This window comes from Ipomoea triloba, chromosome 13 (genome assembly GCF_003576645.1).
Source record: "Ipomoea triloba cultivar NCNSP0323 chromosome 13, ASM357664v1".
In the NCBI taxonomy this organism is placed as follows: domain Eukaryota; kingdom Viridiplantae; phylum Streptophyta; class Magnoliopsida; order Solanales; family Convolvulaceae; genus Ipomoea; species Ipomoea triloba.
In genome coordinates, this window is record NC_044928.1 from 11,920,857 (window position 1) to 11,935,567 (window position 14,711).

The window sequence follows — 14,711 nt, forward strand, 5'->3', positions numbered from 1 at the left end:
AATGAAGAAAAAAACACAGACACTACAAACCCATGCACACATCAACGAAACAAAAACATAATCAAACAGCAGAAAAAAAAAGCTAAAAAATTAAACAATGCATACCTTCATTAACGCAATCCATGCTTGATGAAAGATGATGAAGAACGACGGTGTTTCTAGACCACAGAGGAAACACGCAAGTCCTTGGGAAGAAAAAAAAAAAAAAAGAGAGAAGGAAATGCAATCCTACCTAAATTAAAATACCTAAAATCAAGCATAATAAAGCAATAAAATTCCGGACAATAATAAAACACATGCAAAATTACTTTAAACACCCCAATAATTAATAATAACCATATAAAAGAAAAAACAATGAAAAAATCTCAGCCATCAAACACCCCAAGATGGACGCCCAGATTTAGTTCTTATTTCTCACCTAAATATGATGTCTCATATGATTACAATTCTATATATATATTTCAAGTATTTATAAATGTTTATTTTCCATAATTTTATCAAGAAAATTGTTATTATAATTATATAATAATTCAAAATTTATAATTGCTATAAATTCCTGATGGTCCAGCGGTATAGCTGGACATATACTATATTGTAATAGAGCGAGTAGTACTTAAAAAAAAAAAAGAATAATATTTTTTTTCAAAATTTATAATTGCTATAAAAATAGTATACTTCAACTCTTTAAAATTTTTATTCTAACTTCACAAAAGTTCATACTATATGGGATAAAACAATACACAATGATATACAATCTATTACGTCAATTTGATAGAAACAAAGTGATGTGTCGTTGAAAGTGCAATCATGGCCATTAGCGTAGGAGACACCGTAGCGGCGTCAGAGATGGTTCGCTCAGACAAAACAGCGGCAAAGTCATCCGGAATGAACGCTTTAAGGTTTCAGACTATTTACGCTCAGAGAATGTTTCTGGCAATTCTATCGAGTAGTTAACTGAGTTAACACCCCGAACATTATGTCATACGATGGTTGACTTTACCATACGATGTATTCCCTTAACTCCTTGAATGATTTGTCTTAGCACTCAGTCTTGAATACATAAGAGACTAAGACCTTGAGTGTTCGTTCAAATGTAACGTATAAGTCACTAGGTTAACTATTCGGTTAAGATTAGAATGTTGAGTAGACTTATCCTAAGTCTAAGAGATAAAAAGAATTGGGGGCGTCTAAACTCATAAGTTTGGTATCATCAAAATCTAATACAAAATGTTCCTAACAGTATTTTATGATAAAAATAATATGCAGTACAATAAATGTGTGAAATAATCAATGATAAAAAGATAAATCATGTGGCTCTCATACCATTGAACCACAACAAAAAAAAAAAAAAAAAAAAAAAAAAAAAGGAAGAAAAAAACAAACAAACATTTCCGACCACCCTTCCGACCACTTTTCAATGGTGGTCGGAAACAGGCTTAGTTTAAAAAATTCAAACTACCAGCCAAAACAACCAATTTTTTGGGTGGTCGGAAATGATGTCGGAAAAACACTTATTTCCAACAGTGAATAATAATAATAATAATAATAATAAGGGAATAATAATAATAATAATAATAATAATAATAATAATAATGCTTGATAGATTATATATTTAGGCATTGGTAAATACATGGAGCTGAGCGTTCGCCACAAAAAAACGACCTAGTATTTATCCTAAACGGGACATTCTTGTTGAATACTGTGGCATTAGCCGGACCATTGCATTCCACGACTCAACAACGTTTCTTTTATTTTTTGAAAATTGCTCAACAACGTTTCTACTTAACGGCGATTTGAAGGCTCCAACCAATACTTCCGACATGAACCCCGAAGAATGGGTGTTGTTCGAAGACAATCAAGACATTCTAGGTTTATCCATTATTGGGAATGGGTCCTTTGATAGGCAAGGTGAATATGCATATATGGCATGAGAATGAATGCAAACGTAAACTTAACTGCAAATTTCTTCCAACTGTACGTATACATGTATAATTAATTTGTGTGTAATTTACTATATTTATCATTTTTCAAAATATTTTAGATACTTTTGACGAGACAAATTTTGTCTAGTGTGACTGATTTTGATATGATAGTTATCAAATCAAGATGACTTATTTGATAGATAACTTATAAAAAAAAGTCACGTGAGTAAGGCTGTTAGCGAACAGAGCTTTCGACAAACTACTCGTGTTCGAGCTCGGTAAGCGTTCGTTTATGTTTGTTTATTAAGGTAAACGAACATTAACAAACAAAATTTAGAGCTCGGTTAATAAATGAACAGAGTCTGATCAGTGGTAAGCTCGTTTGTTAAGTGTTCGCGAACAAGCTCGTTTATGTTTGTTTAGTAGTGTTCGTGAAAAAGCTCGTTTGTGTTTGTTTAGTAGTGTTCGTGAACAAGCTCATTTGTGTTCGTTTAGTAGTGTACGCGAACAAGTTCGTTTAGTGTTCGTTTAATAATGTTCGCAAACATGTTTACAAACATACACAGACACACACACACACACACACACACACACACACATACATACATACATACATACATACATACACACACATATATATATATATATATATATATATATATATATAAAATTGTTCGTGAACGTAAATTATTTCTTATTCACGAACATGTGTAGGTGTTTGGTTATTAAGTGTTCACGAACGTGTTCATGAACGTAAATGAACATGTTTGTGAATGTGTTCGCGAACGTTAACGAACGCTTAACAAACGAACACGAACATGATTTTCAAAAACCTTAACAAACAAACACGAACACGAATACCCTAAAATCCTTAACGAACGAACACGAACAGCCTCCATTTGTTTATGTTCGGTTTGTTAACAGCCCTACACGTGAGATTGAGATTTGTCCCATTTAAGAATATGTGTAGTAGTTATTATGTTTTCACTTGTTTCCTTAATCTTTTGTTTAGATAGTCTATAATCTTGGAGAATGTCACTAACGCATTGATTCGAGGCATAACCTCTCTAAATAGCAAGATGTCCCATATTACAATTCGTAGAAGTGAGTCTATCACAATCAATAATGTGGCAATACAAGCTCCTGATAACAGTCCCAATAAAAATGAAATTCATATCTCCCGATCAAATGGCATAACTATCTATAATGTTGACGTTGGGACTGGCGATGATTACATCTCCTTGAGCCAAGGAAGTACAAACATTCTCATCTACAATGTCACATGTGGTCCTGGTCATGGCACTATAGTGTTGGAAGCTTAGGACAACATGAAAATGAAGATGATGTGAGTGTGAGTGGGATTATTGTGAAGAATTGCACTTTCACAAATACTACAAATGGAACTAGGATAAAAATGTGGGCACCTTCTTTTCATTCTAGGGTTTCAAGATATCATTTTAAACAATGTTAGGAATATAATCCAATTTTAATCGATCAATACTATTGCCCTAACTCTCTTTGCATTTGCATGTCTGAGGTATAAATTCTATTCCTTACACATTGCCAAACTCACTTTCTAATTTACTATTGTTACCGAGTCTAATTTATAAACTTAAACTTTTTGTGAATGTAGGGAGAATTAGATGTCAAAATGTCACATGTTCAGTTCCTCAACTCTATGGGTACTTCCTCTCATAAGGTAACTGTCACTCTCAACTATAGCTCATTTGTGCCTTGTGACATTGACATTATATTGTGTTGGTAGATTTGGATATAATAAGCTATAGTGGTGGAGGACCTTCATTCCACCATCGTTTACACAAACTTTTATGGAATATTTTATGAAATTAAATCTCTGTTAGGTTGTGCTGGTGAAATTGCGCAAGCCCCAACTCCAGATGGAGAGGTCGAGATAGCTCCAACTCCAGGTACTAGGGTTGAGATAGCCCCAGCTCCAAATGATGCGGTCGAGATAGCCCAACTCTAAGCGGTGGGCCGGGGTTAAGATAGCCCCAACTCCTAGTGGGGTTGAGATAACCCCAACTCCCTACAAAAAGGTTGACATGTCTCTGACTCCAAGCAACAGAGTTGAGATTGCCCCAACTTCAAGTAGTAGGGTTGAGATTGCCCCAATTCCAAGTGGTGAGGTTGACATTGCCCCAGCTCCAAATGGTGAGGTTGAGATAGTCCAAACTCCTAATGGGAGGGTTGAGATGTCTCCAACTCCAAACAACAGATTTGATGGTATTGTCCCAACTCCCAACATCAAAGTAGTAGGGTTGAGATTGCCCTAGTTCCAAGTGGTGAAGATTATATTGCCCCATCTCTAAATGACAAGGTTGAGATAGCCCCAATTCCTAACAAGAGGGTAGAGATGGCCTTGACCCCAGCAACATGGTTGAGTTTATCACAATTCCAAGTGGTGAGGTTAATAATGTCCCAGAATGGCAAGGTTGAGATTCATCAATTTTGAATGGTGCAGTAAGGTGAAACGTAGTTAATTAGTCCAAGAAAGCGAACCAAACCATCATTAATTACTATAAACTATTAAAAGCTAACTAATTGTGCTAACCGTCCATGAACCACCGACCGTCGGAGGAAACGTAGGCTTTCTGATTCAAATCCATGAGAACCTGAACAGCTTCCAGAAGAATTCCACGATTTCTCGCACTATCAATTATGTTAGAATCCTTAAACCACATAACAAAATCAATTTGAACGATAATTCACTCGAAATGGGAACAAAAAAAATCCCAGAAAACTCATATATGCAGACATACGAACAAGAAACCTTGAAAAATCCGGCAAAAATCAAAAGAAATACTAGAAGTAGTTTATCTGGGAGCATTCATGCGAATAAGCTTTTCCTACTCACCCAAATAAGTAGCCCACTCTATAGAGAGAATTGCCATCGGACCGATCCACTCGGGCGGTGAATCGGGTCGATGGACTGGACTGATCCATCGGACCCTAGAATTTACAAGGCGCGGGTCAATGCCATCGTCGACTCTGAGAACTCTTTTTTCGCTTTGCTTCAGTGCCAACATAGAGAGAATTGCATTCTCGTGATCGACAAGTCCACCATGAAAGTGATCTCAGAGTTGGGAAGACAATCCGGTAACTCAGCCAAAACGACCGAAGTAACACTGATGAAGAATTGCACATGAAATGACAATCTTGCCCTTCAATTTCACGGAAGTTTAACATCAATTTGGACGGTGAACTAAAATTGTCCAACTTTTATTAAGTATGGACAAAATGTGGCAAAATTAATAAATGCGGACTAAATGTGTCCAACGCGCAATAAGTGTAGGACCAAAAATGGATTTCACTCTTATTAATAATTAATTGATGATTAGTTAGTAATTATTAATTATTAGTTATATTAAGAATTTGTAATTATATAACATATATTTAATAAGTGATTTTTAGTAACACTGAGACAATAGTAACAAGTTAAAAAGAAAGATAATATGTATTATTCACTGGTCGAATTTAATCGTTCAAATTCGCCGCACACATTGTCATTAATAGTGTACGTAACTGACCACGGATAAATATTCTCAACATAACATTTACCAAGCATGAGCAGGACGTTATCATTTATATTGAAGCATACAACATCATCATCCACCTTAATCTCAAAATGATCAGTTATTTGCTCCCACTATTCAATGTAGAATGTTTGATCGAAGTAGAGCCATAGCTTTCTATCCCCGACTATAATTTGAAGCGGTCATCCGTCTAAGACATTAGCATCGTTGAGAAACTCACACAATCGATCATGCTACAGTTGGAGTAAGAAGATGCTGGTAAGTAATGATATCGTTGGAATCGATTAGTAAATGTATATAATGTTCTTACCGCTCCAAATGTACATAAATCTGTATAAAAAGAATTACATCGCTCTAGTTGCTCAAACTCAAATCTTGGTGGTATTAAAGATCTTGCGCTCAAAGTTATTTGTCCTAATATTTAAAGAAATTATGATTAATATATGTAGTTAAAAATAAATATAACATATACTTTTATGAAATATAGTGTTGTGTTACTGATTTCAATTAGACGATTGCTGACGGATGGGCTATATTGATTAAATTTTCTCCGCGGCTTGTAGGAGGAGCTCTTATAGAAGAAAGTTTCAAACTTGAAAAAACCCGATGTCGAAAAACCACATTGTCTCCAGGAAATAAATGATTTTCAATCAGGAAATTAGAAATGCCCGATGTAAAGTGCATATTTTCGACTGAAACTTCTATTACCACACTGTAATGCAACAAAATTGCTTTTGTTGTAAAATGTTGCATTAGATGACGATGCATACAATCGGGAATTTTCAGCTGATGAAAAAAAATAGAATAGGTAAGATCAGAATCGAGGAATTGATTTGAATCTATTAAACAATTTAAATATATAACATAAAAATTAGATTCTTATACCGCAATATGCGAAGGGTCAATTTGAATGGAGAACCACGTAATAGTGCATTCACTAACATCAGACAAATGCATTTGATTATTGCAAGCTAGGAAAAAGAATGAAGAACATAAATGAACACGTTATATAGTAAATGGATAGTTCTAAATGATAGAGTTAAAAAAATCTACAAATACAAAATCACTTACGACAAGGATAATTAATTAGTTGTATAGTAAGGAAGATGACAGTAGTATATTCTTGCGCCTCTATCTCATTTAGAAAGAACGTTGTTTCAGGTGCATTTAAGCCCAACATTTGTAAATATTGAATCCATCCCAGACTTGGATAACACCAATATGCCTTCACGCCACCCAATACAGGACTTTCACAGAGGAGAGTCATTCGATCAAGGTGGTAGGCAATTGCAATTACCGACAATGGATGAGTTTCTCCCTCAGCCGGTCCAAGAACAACCACGACGGCAATCAACGAGGCGCGACTGCCCGACATTGTGTGGAACTGGTTCGCGACATTACCACCTCAGGTACAAACATATATGCAATTTCCCTAATTTATATTGTCATTGAATTTATTGTTTTTAACAAGACTTCATTAACTTAACTTGCAGGGGACACCACTAAATTTTTGGATGAAACAGGTGTCTTATTTTATTTTACAGATGTATATTAAATATGTTGAATTGTATTAATTTAAAACCGAAATTTATCGTACAAGTTTTAGCGTTACTATCTTATCTTTAACTCATAATAATAATTATTGCACAAGTATGACAAAATAATAATTTTATTATCATCAATCCAAATAATTAAAAAATCATACAACCAATCAATTAACCATCTAATCATCAATTAATCATTAATAACTAATCATTCCTAACATTAATAACTAACTAACCATTGATGTTTTAAAATAAAAGTTGATCATTCTAATAATGATTGAAAGTTGATCATTCTAATAACTAACTAATCATTGAAAGCTAGTTAGTTATCAATAAAAGATGATCATTAGAGTAATCATCAGACATTTCGTAAAAAAATAATAAAAGCTGACACTCCTCTTTAAGAGGAGTGTTACCTTTTTGACTACAACACCCCGTGTTTGCCTTCTTTGCCGATTTATTTTTTTGATAACATTTTGGAATCCAATTCAAAAAACCTTCTCCAGCAGGGTAATGATTCTGTTTTGGATCGGACTTGTTTGCCATTTGACTAAATTAAAAAATAAAAATAAAAAAACTTTTCGACCACCGTATTTGGTGGTTGGATAAAAGAGATTAATTTAAAAATTTTAAGTTGTTACAAAAAAGTTTTCCGACCACTATATAAAAGTGGTCAGTATTTTTGACCACTTTCCGACTACCATAATTTTTGGACGGAAAAACGAAAAAAAGTTATATTTTGCGACCAAATTTTTAAGTGATTGGAAATGAGGTCGGAAAATTGATCATTTTCAGTAGTGTACAGACCCATGTCACATCTTGTGGAGAAGTTAAGGCACAATCTTTTTTTTTTTTTAATACATAGCTCAAATTGATGAGTGTACTAGATGATGTGTATACATGGAAGAACCAATGTTTAAATAGTTAAAGGGAAAATGGTTATTTTGATCCTTCAATTACACTAGAATAATTAACTCAGGCTTTTAATTATATATGTGACACTATTTAATCCTTAAATTATTTGTTTGGTGATCATTTTAATCACTCATCATCATTGGGGGAACCGCAATGGGGTAGTGGGGGCAGCTACACCCACTGATCCCACCATATATATATAGAAATGTATTCAGGTGAGAACTAATGTATTATAGAGGATTATGAGGTTAAATCAGGTACGTTATTTTTTAGTAATAGGTGGTGTAGATTAATTGTATATTTTAGGGTAATTCTTTCCTTTTTATTTTGACCGTGTGTTGCTTAGTGTTATTGGGGGTGTTTTTGTACTTGTGGCTATGTAATTTGGAGAGGTTGCGTTTTTTTTTTTGGCCAAATTCCCGTGCGCACGTTTCCGGCCCTTGCAACAATAATTCTCTCTCCTTTTGATGGTTTGGGAAGGTAAAAGGTTGGCTGTTGAAGACAGTCTCTACGACGTGAGTTTATCGGAGAAGGCGTCGTGCTTAGGTTGGCAATGGCGGAGCGAGGAGTGTCCCGGCCGAGTAAAAGGGCTGGAGTCATGACGCCTCGGCACAAGGTCGGTTGCATCTTTTCTCTTTTTTTTTTTCTTTTTTCTTTTGTATTGTTTGGGTTTTAGATGGTTTCTTTTTGTTTGTTTGTTTTTTTTTTTTTTTGAATTTCATTCTTGGATGGTGTTGCGTGCGTGATTTTGCAGTGGTCCTAGTTGGGGTGGACATTGTTGATGTATTATTTTGGTAGGGTTTTGTGGTTGGGGGTTATGGTGTGTGGTTTATGTATGTTTTGAGAGAGTTTGGGGTAATCATGTTATTAATTAAACCAAAAGACAGAATGAAGTGCAGTAGATTGGAGTCACTTTCGGCAAGTGGCATCAGTGCATCAATAATTATATTAGTGGTGCACTGAAGTGGCTTTTGGTAATGATACATGCACTAATCAAATTAAGTGGGTTCAGCACATATATGATATGATAAAATATATAGTGGTTGAGTGGATAGCATTATGTAGTGGTTGAGTGATTAAGGGATGTGGGGTAGAAGCATAAAATAAGGTGTAGTGGTTGACTGATGCCTGATTGAATTATGATCTTTGTTTGCTATATATATGTGTGTTGTATTACGGAACTCAGTGTGTAAGAAATGTCAGAAGCAAATTGAAATAAAATTCTATCTCTCTCTTCTCAATATCAATATTCCTAAGTATTTCTCTCTCTTCCTCTCAATTAAATACGTAGATATATTTTTTTAAATATATCCTACATTTGGTATCAGAGCCTATCAACCTTCCAACCCCGAGATATTTTTTTCCTAGTAAAGTATGACCAATAATTTTAATATTGTGTGGTCGGGTCCTAAATTAGATGGGAAACTCGACTATAATTATTGGCAAATTATGATGACCACACATTTGAAAGCTCAAAATCTTTGGAGTTATGTTGATCCTAGTATACCAGAAGGAGCTGATGCAGCTGCGACACGGCGAGATCAATTGGCCTTGGGACAAATTCACCAATGTGTTCATTACTCCATTTTTGGGCAACTAGCTCGTGCTCAAACAGCAAAAGAAGCTTGGGACATCTTAAAGGTGTCAAACAAAGGAGTCGACCGGTCACAGAAGTCTAAGTTGCAGACGTTGAGAAGGTTGTATGATCGATGTGAGATGACCTCTACAGACACGGTAGATATGTATTTCTCTCGTTTTATTGATCTTGTAAATAAGATGAGGTTATACGGAGACACAGTTGAAAATGGTGCAATGGTTGAAAAAGTTCTACAAACGATGCTGATGAAGTATGACCATGGAGACAGAGCCACACGATACCGAGGACTTGTCAATTGCCGAGTTAAAAGATATGATAGAAAGTCATATTGAAAGGATTGCGTCAAAATCGGAACCACTAGCAGAAGAAGCTTTGAAGAGCCAAGTCACCTTTAATATGACTGGCTCTAATCAAAGAGGTGGAGGAGCTGGTAGAGGTCGTGGAAGAGGAAGGGGAGAATTCAAAGGAAGAGGACGTGGTAACTCAAATCAAGGAAGAGGACGAGGTAACTTCAATCAAGGAAGAGGTGGAGGTAATAATATCAAGCAAGGTAAATTTCTATTTAATTGCTACAATTATGGGAAGTATGGACACAAAATTGCAGATTGCTAGTATAAAAAGGACAATCATGAAAATCAAGCAAATGTTGCTGAAAAATCTGGTGAGAGTCCTACTGAATTTGAAACCTTATTTTTGGCTAGTAATAGTTTGTCTGCAGATGAAAACATATGGTTCTTGGATACTGGATGTAGTAACCATATGTGTGGGAAGAAAGAATTGTTTTCAGAGTTGGATGAATCAATACGATATGAGGTGACATTTGGAAATAAGTCAAAAGTGCCAATTTTGGGAAAAGCTAAAATCTCTATTCAATTGAAGGATGGTACTCACAATTTTATATCCGATGTTTTCTATGTTCCTGAATTACACCAAAATTTGTTGAGTATGGGAAAGTTGTTAGAAAAAGGATATAAAATTAATATCACTCAAGGGTGTTGTATCATTGTTAATGCCAAGGGAGTTTTGATTGCAAAGGTAAATATGTCTCAAAATCGACTATTTCCTTTGAAAATCAACCATGTACTTCTTACTTGCTTTAATTCTGAGATCCTGATGATAATTGGCTGTGGCATATGCAGTTTGGGCATTTTCATTTCTCAGGATTAAATTATTTAGCAAGAAAGAAACTTGTTTCTGATTTGCCGATTATTAATGTTTCTGACAAAATTTGTGAAAGTTGTTTGATTAGGAACAAGCATAGAGAACCTTTTCCTGTAGGCAAGTCTAATGGCACGTTTGGTTCACGGAATAGGCCTGGAATGGAATAGCATTCCTAGTAATAGACCTATTCCGTTGTTTGGTAAAACCTCCTATTCCTAGGAACATTGTTCCTGGGAATGACCTATTCCCCTTGCAAGGGGAATAGAGATTCATAGGGTCCCCCTAGGTATTAGGCTATTCCTGAGTTCTCAGGAATAGATTTTTTATTATATTTCCCTTTTTACCCTTTGTTAAACCTAAATTTTTATGCTTATCTTTCTCTCTTTCTCTCTCAGTTTTCATCGCTAGAATGATCAATAACCACAGCAGAGCGTTCTAGTTTTCGTCCTGTTGAAACGGATGGTGTTAAATTGTCCTGGTTAAAGTGAGAGACGAACAATGGTTTGACAACATTAACTCAAAAGCAGACAATAATCCCATCACAAAATCATCACTTTCTTGGGCAATTAAAATTAACTACTAAACATTTTTTCCCTTAATCAACCAATTGAAATCAAAAGCAAACAATAATCCCTTCACCAAATCAAAGTAAAATTGAGAACCTGCTGCAATTTCACAATCTGCCAAATTAAAATTTCTCCACCAAATTGAAATTGAAGCTGCTTGTTGATATTTTTACAAAGTCATTGAAGACAGAGACATTTCTCCAACTGAAGAAGGAAATTGGGATGACGAATTTATCCAATTTGGTTTAAGGGAGGCCATGTTATTAATTAAACCAAAAGACAGAATGAAGTGCGGTAGATTGGAGTCACTTTCGGCAAGTGGCATCAATGCATGAATAATTATATTAGTGGTGCACTGAAGTGACTTTTGGTAATGATACATGTACTAATAAAATTAAGTAGGTTCAGCACATATATGATATTATAAAATATATAGTGGTTGAGTGGATAGCATTATGTAGTGGTTGAGTGATTAAGGGATGTGGGGTACAAGCATAAAATAAGGTGTAGTCGGTGAGTGATGCCTGATTGAATTATGATCTTTGTTTGCTATATATATATGTGTGTTGTATTATGGAAGTCTGTGTGTAAGAAATGTCAGAAGCAAATTGAAATAAAATTCTATCTCTCTTCTCAATATCAATATTCCTAATTATTTCTCTCCCTTCCTCTCAATTAAATACGTAGATATATTTTATTAAATATATCCTACAAATCAGTTTGCTAATGTACACAAAAAAAAATCAGTTTGCTTAATGGACACATTGCTTTCCTTTGAGAAACCTTTCCTCTGTAATCTATACAATCTGTGCTTTAAGTTCCCCTTGAAGCAATATTACACCTATCACCTGTAATATGAAGTTTGAAGCCAAGATGACATGACATATAGACATCTTGCAGCTCGAGTTGATCCACGGTAACTCCTTTGCTCTAGCTTCAATAATTATGATGCATGTAAGCTCTGGTGTTATTTCCTTGGGGAGAGACATTCTTCTGGTCTCTCTTTTAGTTGGGGTGATTTTGTTTAGTTTAAAATTTAATATGTTTAGGGCTCCTAAATGTGCTTCATTGATTTCCTAACGGGGGCAGTTAAGTAGATAGAACTACATAGTTCCCTAATAGCCAAAGCACTCTAACAAACTATTTTTAATGATGCTTTTTCGTGCCATTATTTGGATTATTTGATATTGTGTTTACCAGTTAATGATGCTTTATGGGATTTATTGGGAAGAAAATTGAAATATGGTGCTCCTTTTTACTGATTCATGGCCTTATAAAATTTCAAAAACAAAGAATAAAAAATCACACCAGAGTATGGTTTTAAATTTTTAGCATCAAATTTGTGTGCCCAGTAGGAGGTCTTCGTATTCCCGAGATCAGATTGTTGTTTGCCTACGTATAATTTTAAATTTTTGCCATCAAATTTTTGTGTTTTCTTTGTGTGTGTGTGTGTTCTTTTTTTTTTGTGTGTGTGTGTAGTTAATTAGTTGTTTGGTTGTTAGTCTACTCTAGATTGGTTTCCTTTTTTTTTTAATATATATTTTTGGGCCGTGTGGTTTTTGTTTTTGTTTTTTCTGTTTTTTTTTTTTTTTGTTTCCAAATACTATGTCTTTGTTCATCTCGTAAGGATTTATCTCATGTGGGCATGGTTTTCGGAGGCTATAGGTGCTAATTTTGCTCTTTTCCCTTATAAGGAATGGAGCCTGTTATGTTTTGTGTGCCCATTTGTGTATGTATGTTTGCATATTCGTATTAATTCCTTTATTCTCTTGTTGTTTTTGTGTCTATACTAATGTAAGCATTAACTGTGCATTGTGTATCAGTTGTTCTTTCCTATTTTTCAAAGCAATCTTGTGTGTCGACTTTGTGACTAAGCAGTTTGAGATTATTGATAATTCCGCTTCCACTCATGCCATTGCGTTGAAATATGGCGATACCCAGAAAATTTGGTATGTTTTTCCCCATGTGTGATTGTAGGTTTTTTTAACATTTTCATCTTTTAACAGTGTTATATGTATGCTTTCTATAGAAATTTTGGTTGCACGAATATTTAAGTCGGTTGGTGAGGATTTCAAGTCCGGGGTGTGCCTTAATTTGGAGACCAAAAGGATGCCAATGAAGTGATGGGACACCAATAACAAGGTGGATTGATTTCCTCATGGCATAGTATGCAGTTTGCGATATTTGTTTAGTTGGTTCGTCCTATGGAATGTTACTACTGTGTAAACAGTCTATCATGGTAGTTGTTTCATTTTTGATAGCTAGTATAATTTTGGTTCACTGCTTGGTCGTTTTAATTTCAGTTGTGCAATGGCTTTATAGTTGTAATTTTATTTTTTCTTCACTCTTCGGTGTTCATTGTGTGCACTCACCCGTTTCGTTGAGTGCCTGCTTTTATGCGTTTGTGTGACTGGCAGCATTTACCTTTAACGCCAATTTATTTTGTTTTTCTGCCCCAAATTCCGTTACATTTGTGTCCTAGAGCGTTTAGGTGTGTGCACTTATATTTTCATTTTCTTTAATTAAATAGATTGTTATGCGTATCTTTTCGTGTGCCCAGGTAATTACCTTTTGTGTGTCCAATTGCAAATATATTTGTGCCCATATGGTTTTAGGTGTTGTAATGTACTTCCTTATTACCTTTTTTTTTCCTTATTACTTCTTCTATTATTTGTAGGTTATGCCGTGGACCCAGGTCCACCTTGCAAGGTGGACTTGGGTCTACATTCACATATCCTATACTCTACATTCACATACACTATACTCTATATTCACAATTTGTAAACTCCACATTCACACATTACAGGATTATACGTTTAGTAACTATATTAACATTTTTATGCATTCACACATTCAAAACTCTATATTCACAGGTCCTATACTCCATATTCACAACTTGAGAACTCCACATTCACACATTACAGGGCTACAAGTTGCTAAAACTTCTTAACTCTATTACAAATTCACACATGCATAACTCTACATACACGATTTCTATACTCCATATTCACAATTTGAAACTCCACATTCACACATTTCTAGGCAACTATACATTCACACAATCATAAATCTACATTGACGATTTCTATACTCTACATTCACACTTTGAAACCTCTACATTCACACATTTTTGGACAACTCTATATTCAGCAATATGTTTACTAAAAAAAAAAAAAGACAGAAACGACGTAGTTTTGGACCCAGGTCCACCTTGCAAGGTGGACCTGGGTCCACAGCATAATTTGCCTTATTTGTAGTCTGATTGTAAAATTTTGCATGACTAGGGCCTTGTAAATACTACCTTCGTCCCATTTTGTTTGTCTGATTCGGTTAACGAGGCTTGACTGGAGTTATTTTTAATTCAATTTTTCATAATATTAAATTTAGTATTAGTATATAAAATTTATATATTTAGAAACTACATTAAAAGTACTATTAAACACAAAAAAATC

The 14,711-nt window shown here is 34.7% G+C and overlaps 1 long non-coding RNA gene across 1 annotated transcript; it reads left to right on the forward strand.

Moving 5' to 3' along the window:
* Positions 1-11,903: 11,903 nt before the first annotated feature.
* On the forward strand, positions 11,904-13,603 carry LOC116003172. The gene is made up of 3 exons (XR_004094632.1): positions 11,904-12,175; positions 13,083-13,208; positions 13,289-13,603. It is a non-coding gene; the product is annotated as an uncharacterized LOC116003172 (long non-coding RNA).
* The last annotated feature ends 1,108 nt before the right edge of the window (positions 13,604-14,711 follow it).